Source organism: Mesoplodon bidens, assembly GCF_964165515.1.
Source record: "Mesoplodon bidens genome assembly, chromosome: 4".
Taxonomy (NCBI): domain Eukaryota; kingdom Metazoa; phylum Chordata; class Mammalia; order Artiodactyla; family Ziphiidae; genus Mesoplodon; species Mesoplodon bidens.
The window spans coordinates 36,879,462-36,886,551 of NC_138160.1; positions in this window are offsets into that span (position 1 = coordinate 36,879,462).

Below are 7,090 nucleotides of genomic sequence, written 5' to 3' on the forward strand. Positions count from 1 at the left end.
GGGTGTCACCGCGCCGCGCGCCCCACTCCCTCCAGCCCCTCCCTCCTGGCTGCCATAGAAACCGACCTACGAGGTCCAGGCCCGCGTCCCGGCACCTCGCGGGCCTCCCCTTCCCCACCTCCGCCGGGCCAGCCCCCCGGTCCGGATTGGTCCTTCGGGAAACGCTGCGGGGCTACTGGGTCCCCTCGGAGGAGCCCGGGCCGGGCCGGTGGGCGGGGTTTGCCGCGGCCGCCGTCCATCAGGTCGGCCACCCCTGACAGCTCAGGGAGCCTACAGCTCGGCCGCGGCGCCCCGACACCCACGCACCGCCCGCGTCCGCGCCAACGACCGGGAGCGCCTGGCCGGGCGCCTCGCAGCCGACCCCGCGAGAGGAGCTCGCCACCAAGGTAAGCGAGGGCCGCGGGGCTCGCAGCCAGCACCCCACCCGGCAGCCCCCTTCCTCCGCCAGGCTGACGACCTGGGTGCTGAGGAGGGACGCCTCTCCTCCCCGTGACCCGAGAGGAAAGAGAGACACAACTCCTGGCGGGGGTGGGCGACTTGGGGTTAGGAGAAGGTTAGGTGCTTTTTAGGGGCGCCCCCTCCCAGGCCCAGCGCGCCTGGGAGGAGAGCGCCTTAGAGGCGGAGACCGGAGTGTGCCGGCGCGTGGGGCCCGTGCCCGGGGGCGTGTGCGCCTGTGTCCCGGAGTCCCGGCTTGGTGCGGGCACCCGTGTCTGGGGGCGCGCCCTGAGCCTCGCCCCGCGCACACCAGCTGCGCGCCACCAGCGCTCCCGCGCGCAAGCCCAGAGCTCGAGAGTTTGTATCGAGGGCCGGGGACCTGCGTGACCCCGGCTGGCAGTGGGCAGTGGAGGAAACTGACAGTGAACGGCTGTGGCCCAGAGGAAGGAACCCTCCACCACCCCCCACGCCACGACGCGCCCTAAAGAAAAACGCTCCTTTTGAAAGACTGTACAAGTAAGGAAGAACCTGTCTCCTCTTCCCTGAGGTCCCTTCAGGAATATTAGGAGCTCGAGGATTGGGCGATGCGACCCGGAGAGGATCGCAACAGGGTCTTTAAAATGCCGTCTCCGATCAGCTTTGTGTGCCTGACACAATATCGGAGCGGATGGAGAGGTCCAGGCAACAGATAAAGGTGCTCCTAGCCCTAATAAGGGTAGCGGAGGTTCAGCCCTCTGCACTTTTTTTCTTCCCTTCTCTCTCTCCCTCCTCCGCCGTCCCTCCCGGCCTGTCTCCCCACCCCCTCCCCGTTTTCGTCCTCCCGACTTTATTAGACAAGAGGGCTCTCTGTTAGACCCACCCTCCCCCACCCCATTCCTCACCCCGTTTCAAACCGAGAGCGAAGGAACCACATTCTAAGCTCTCACCCGTGCAATTTCAGACAAGTTTGGAAGTTAAACAAATCGCCTTTGCACTCGAGGCCGCGGGAATCCAAAAGGGAAACAAACAAAACCAGACCGAAAAATCGATTCCAAGTTAAGTCAAGATTGCAAAGGGGAATCTAGAACGAGTATATTTGTTCATGGCGATATGATTTTTTTGAATGTTTGAAAAATATGTATCACTCAAGTTTGCATCGTCAGTATTCAATTTGATTCACAGAAGAGCTTCAAAAGATGGTTTCTGTTAGTGTGGCAAAAGCACTTCTAATTTTGGTTGCCATGGTAACTGAAGAAGTCGCCCGGCACTGTTGAGAGGCTGCCTGGCTGGATCCAGGAACTGTTCTTGAGGAGATCTCCCCACGTCGCCTCATGTTTCCATGGTAATAATAATCGAGCCTGTAAGATACTTGTTTCTTTAAAGTACTAAAAGCCCAAGGCATGTCTTTGTTGTTTAATTTTACCTTTTCAGAGTGTGCAATTTGTGAAACAGATCTTCCCTCTCAGACAACTGAGAGTAAACACTGCCCTCCAGCCAATCAGTCCCGCTGGCCCAGCTCCCTTCCCACAGCTCTCTGCACTAAGGACGGAGGCCGAGGAGAGTGTTTGATGCTAAAGGAATCCTGGCCTGTGACCAGATCTCTCTCCCCATTAAGCGTTAAATTTGGAATCCTAATTAGCTTTCTAATTAGAAGAGGGGGGAATGTGAGTGGGAGGCCCAGAAAGAGGCTAATAGGGAAAAAGCGAAGTCCAGCTCGCCATGGACTGGTGTTTTGTGTGCTGTTGAATTGCCTAGTAAAGTCCACATAGGTTTATTTTTGGCTTGACCACTGTTAAGTGGTAAGCCTGTAAAAACCTTCAGAGAGGCCTCATTCTGTGCTAGGAAAAAAATGTGGATTGATATTTAGTTTGAGGTGTGTGCTTTTTTCTAATAACACTGCATTTAAAATAAAGACAGTTTTGTGTGAAATCTCAATTTTTCAGTAATAACTACAGATAGGCCATAGAGCCCTTTATGCTCTTGGTTTGGCCTTAGGTTTTCAGTTAAAAAGGCTTAATTTGGGCGGAGCAATGGTCCCATTCAAATACGTTTATTAGTAAGTGTTGATGTCTTTAAAGGACCATAATTTTTTACACATTCACAATTCCTGAGCATTGAATCCTATAAATTAAATTTACATATTGATAGCATATGACTGGGAAATTTGAAAGCCCCTACACTTACAGTTAAAAAAAAAAAAGAATTTGTCTTAGTAGGTTAATGTTTTCAGCCAAGTATCTAGTTCCATTTTAAGAAACTTAAAAATTAAAATATAATGTAAAATCCAACTGCATTCTTTGCATCTCATTACAGTATTTCTCTAGGGACTAAAGAGCCTTAATTCATTGGCTGATTTTCTTTCAGTTGTTGAAAGGACAAACTGTTTATAAAATTAGTCTCATTCTATGGTTGTCACTTCCTATGGTCATTCTAGAAAAAGTTCTCTAGAATTGAAGTTTCAAGAAAAGAAGAAAATATTAGATTTCTTATGAAGACAGTAGTCTACAATTTGAATTAATCAGATCACAGTTCTTAAATTACTTTTTTCTCAAGAACTTCAAAGATAGCTCAATTATCATACAGTATACTGAGGAATATTAACCAGTTTTATGGATGGGCAAGTTGTGTTCTAAAGAACACATCATCTCAGCTAACTACTTGGAAAATTAAGAGATGAAAAACTAAAATTACCTGGCATGTCTATGAACATGAGTATCAGGTAGGACTTAGAGAAAATCTAGGTGAGAAGAGAGACAAGGTAGAGTGGCAGGAAGAATTTAAGATTATGAGAAAAATAAAACAGTAGGGGAAAACTCTTAAGTGAGAAGAAAACTCACAGATTAAAGAAAAGGGAGTAAAAAGAAAAAATTGAGTGTAAAGAGAGTTGCACAGAAAAACAAAAACAAAAACAAAAGAAAAACAAGTTGGAGAACAGGAAGCTAAAAAGAACTCTACTCTTCATCTTCCATGGAGAACAGAGAATCTGATGCTTTTCCAGAAAGCCCCCACTATCCTATTTAGCAAAATCCTCCAACTTAGAGGATCTCTGGGAGGCCTGAGTGGTGGACCAAAAATCTCTCTGGGTCCCTGCTTCCTCTCAGTAGTATGGGCTGAGGCAGCCTTCCCATCTGCTCGCTAGACCTCCTTCTTCCCAATCCTTAAGCCACTAAGAAAGCTTTCTACATTTACACTTGTTGGGATCATTTAGTTGGGACAATTTGTAGACACACTTGATTACGTAATTGCAATTTTTAAACTTTAAATTGCAAGTTTCACTTTTAAAAATTGCTTAAATTGTTATCAAAGTAAGGCATTCATCTAATTTTGTGAATTAGAGCATGTGAAAAGATTCTAACAAAACAACAGTCCCCCTCCTTGCGAGACTCTGCTCTTAGCTGTTTGATCACATACCTCCCCATTTCCAAATAATTCACTTACGTGGCTGGTCCTTGAGTTACCAGTTTTAGACAGAATCTATGTACTTTCTCTTATTATAAGGGAAGATATAGCTCTCTTACTCCACCCGTCCAACTTCCCCTTCCTCCATTTTTGCAACGTAGTTGGTGGAAGAAAATCAGCCAGAGCACTATTAGTATAACCCTTTATTTGCAAATACCAGGCAGGGGAGAGCTCCATAGAGCATCAAGCTTAGGCAAGGAGGACGAAAGGTTTCCTAGGATTTTAGCCAGAGCAGCCAGAGTTCTGCTAACTTCAGAAATAGTTGGTCAAGGATAGAAAAGGGAGAAATTGCTCTTTTGGATTTGTAGCCATTGTTTGAGTAATTTGGATTTTATACAGGGGAATGGGGAGGAAGATTCAGGGGCTAATGTCTTGTGCTAGGACGGTGAGGAGGAAGAGTGCAGGAGACAAGGACTTGCACACGCCTCCGTGGAAAATCCTGCCCCATAGTGCTTCTCACAAGTGACATCGCAATGTTAATTAAATCAGCCTTGTGTTTGCATTGCTGTGACTGTGTGATTATTGTTCACTGCAGGGCCAAATCGTGAACTATGGTTGTATTTCTTTTTCTCTACAACTATCTTGAGGAAAATAGTTTTTCATTTGTTTACTTTTTAGAACCTATCGCCATTTCTTCTAGTGGCTCTTTAAAATGTCTCTCCTGGGTATTTTCCACACAATGGAATGCATCGGCCAATCGTCTTCTTTCTGGGACCTACTCCAGCCCTCCAAAATGGACCCCTCAGTTCTCCAGTCTGAACCAGTTTTCTGATGGCCCTGACACACACTGGCATTCCAAGATTTTACCTTCCTTCTGTGCTGATTCCCTGTTCCCCCTGTTCTCTTGTTTTCTTCTTTCTTGGTTTATGTGTTCATTTTATGGAGCATCCATTTTGCTAGCTTCTTAAGAAAGGGTACAGGAAGTAAATTTGGGGGACCTTACATGTCTGGAAAAGTCTATTTCACTCTCACACTTAATTGATGGTTTGCCTAGGTATAGGATTCTAGACTGGCAATTCATTCCTGCAAATTTCCGAAGATTGGTTTACTGTTTTCCAGCTTCCAATGTTTCTGAAAGTTCATTGCCATTCTGATGTTTGATTCTTGGCGTGAAATCTGTTTTTTCTCTTTGGAACCTTGTAGGATTCTCTCATTGTTTTATGAAATTTCAGTAAGTATGGATTCACTTTCTATGGATTATGTTCATATACTTGGTAGAGCCAGGAAACTCATGTCCTGCAATTACAGGGAATTAATAATGTAGGCATACTTGGGAAATTATTCCATTTTATTGGTTTCTTTTCCTTGTCATGTATTGATTATTGTTAATTGTATCAACTCAGGATTTTTAGCTTTGAATAAATTGGTTGCTGCCCTTTGGAATCATGCATGCTGCCAAACCAGTTTCTCTTTTCTCACCACTTTTGGTCTTTTAAAAACTGATCTCTACTCTCATTCATATAGTATCATATCCTTAGCTCTACTAATAGTTTTGGTACTCTTTGGGCATCTGCGTTATGGTACATATTGGTTTGAAGATGTTAATCTAAACACAAAGACAGCAAATTTGCTACAGACTAATCAATGACGTGAAGGCCAAGACTAAAATGATGGTGCAGGTTTCATGACCTCTCATGTCAACTGTTGGTAACCTGCAGAGTAAAATATCTCTCTAGAATATAGACTTGTTCAGCTTCACATTTTACAGTGGAGGAAACCAATCCTGAGATGTTAAGTGTGGAGTCATTTCTCCTGACTCCTTTCTAAACCACTATTCTTTCACCTTGTCTCCTCTCTCTGCTTGGCTACCTTGTCTTATATTTCTTTTTCTTTTCATTTCTTAATCTTCTTTTCTTTAGTATAAAGAAATAAAGAAATATTATATTTCTTTACTGTAAGACATATTATATTTATACATAAAGTATATGTTCTAAAACAGTACATATTCCAGAGGCAGCAAGAAGTAGGGGTTAAGTCTAATTCTGGAATAGCTTGCTGAGTTTGAATCCTGGCTCTGTGACTCACCTACAATGTGACCTTGGGCACATTATTTTACCTCTTTGTACCTCAATTTTGGGGGCCTATAATAATGGTACCTACCTTCTAGGATAGTTGCGAGAATTAAATGAGTTGATTCATGTAAAGCTCTTAGAATGGTGCCTGGCATACAATAAATATCAATGTCGCTAGTATTCTTGTCAGAAGTACAGAAACAAATGTTAAAATGATAGAAATAATTATCTTTTTTTAAAAAAATAATTATCTTTAATTCTGTCTCTACTACCATCTATAATCCCAACTAGAGAGATGACCATGGTTAACATTTCTGAGGGTTGTTTCTTGGTAGTTAAAAATAAAGCAAAAAAAAAAAAGGCATATTGTACATACAGTTTTAATGTTGCTTTTTCCACTTGTCTTTATAGTTTAAGCTTGACTGTTCAATATTCTTCTGTGTGGTATATTTGCTTCCTGTATTGGCCCTAACACAGAGCCTTGCAAATTAGGTTCTTCATAAGTACTAACTGACTGGGAAGCAAACTCTTCCTTCTGGACCCTTTGGGTTTGGAACAGGTGTAAAGAGGTCTTCCTGTCATGAATTCGAGAAGACTCAGTTACCGTTAAGACAGGTCTTATCTTTCTCTAGACAATGAAAGCATTCTGGCATCTGAAGAATCTGGAGATGGCATCTGAAAAGTGTGGATTAGAACAAAATGAGGGGATACTCACATGAAAAGATGATGGAGGAGGAGAGGGAGGGCTGGGTGACAACCAGAATGGAAGTGGTGGGGTGGGACTCAGTGGGACCATTAAGCATGGAGGTGTGGGTCTCCCAACCCGCACGGCAGAGACCACAAGGAATGTGGATCTGATATTTTGATTTTTTCCTTGGAACCTCAGCAATTAAATGAGGCTGGGAAGCCAGTGAAAAGGCTTCTGTGTGCAGACACATCCTGAAAGCTGAGGCTTCTTTGATCTCCTGGGAGATCCGACATGATCTTCCCCAGTGCATGACAGTCACGTCTGCTTCACTCACACAGGACCTATGTAGCCAGAAGCAGTCGACTTAGCAATGTTTCCAGAGTTCTGGAAGTAAGCCTTGAGCAGCCCCAGTGAAGATTCATGCCTCTTGAGAGCACTCCATGTAACACTGAGACAAATTTATCTTAGTGGGTTTGTGTTCTGTCATGTTGCATGTGCTAGAGAATTACTGTCTTCT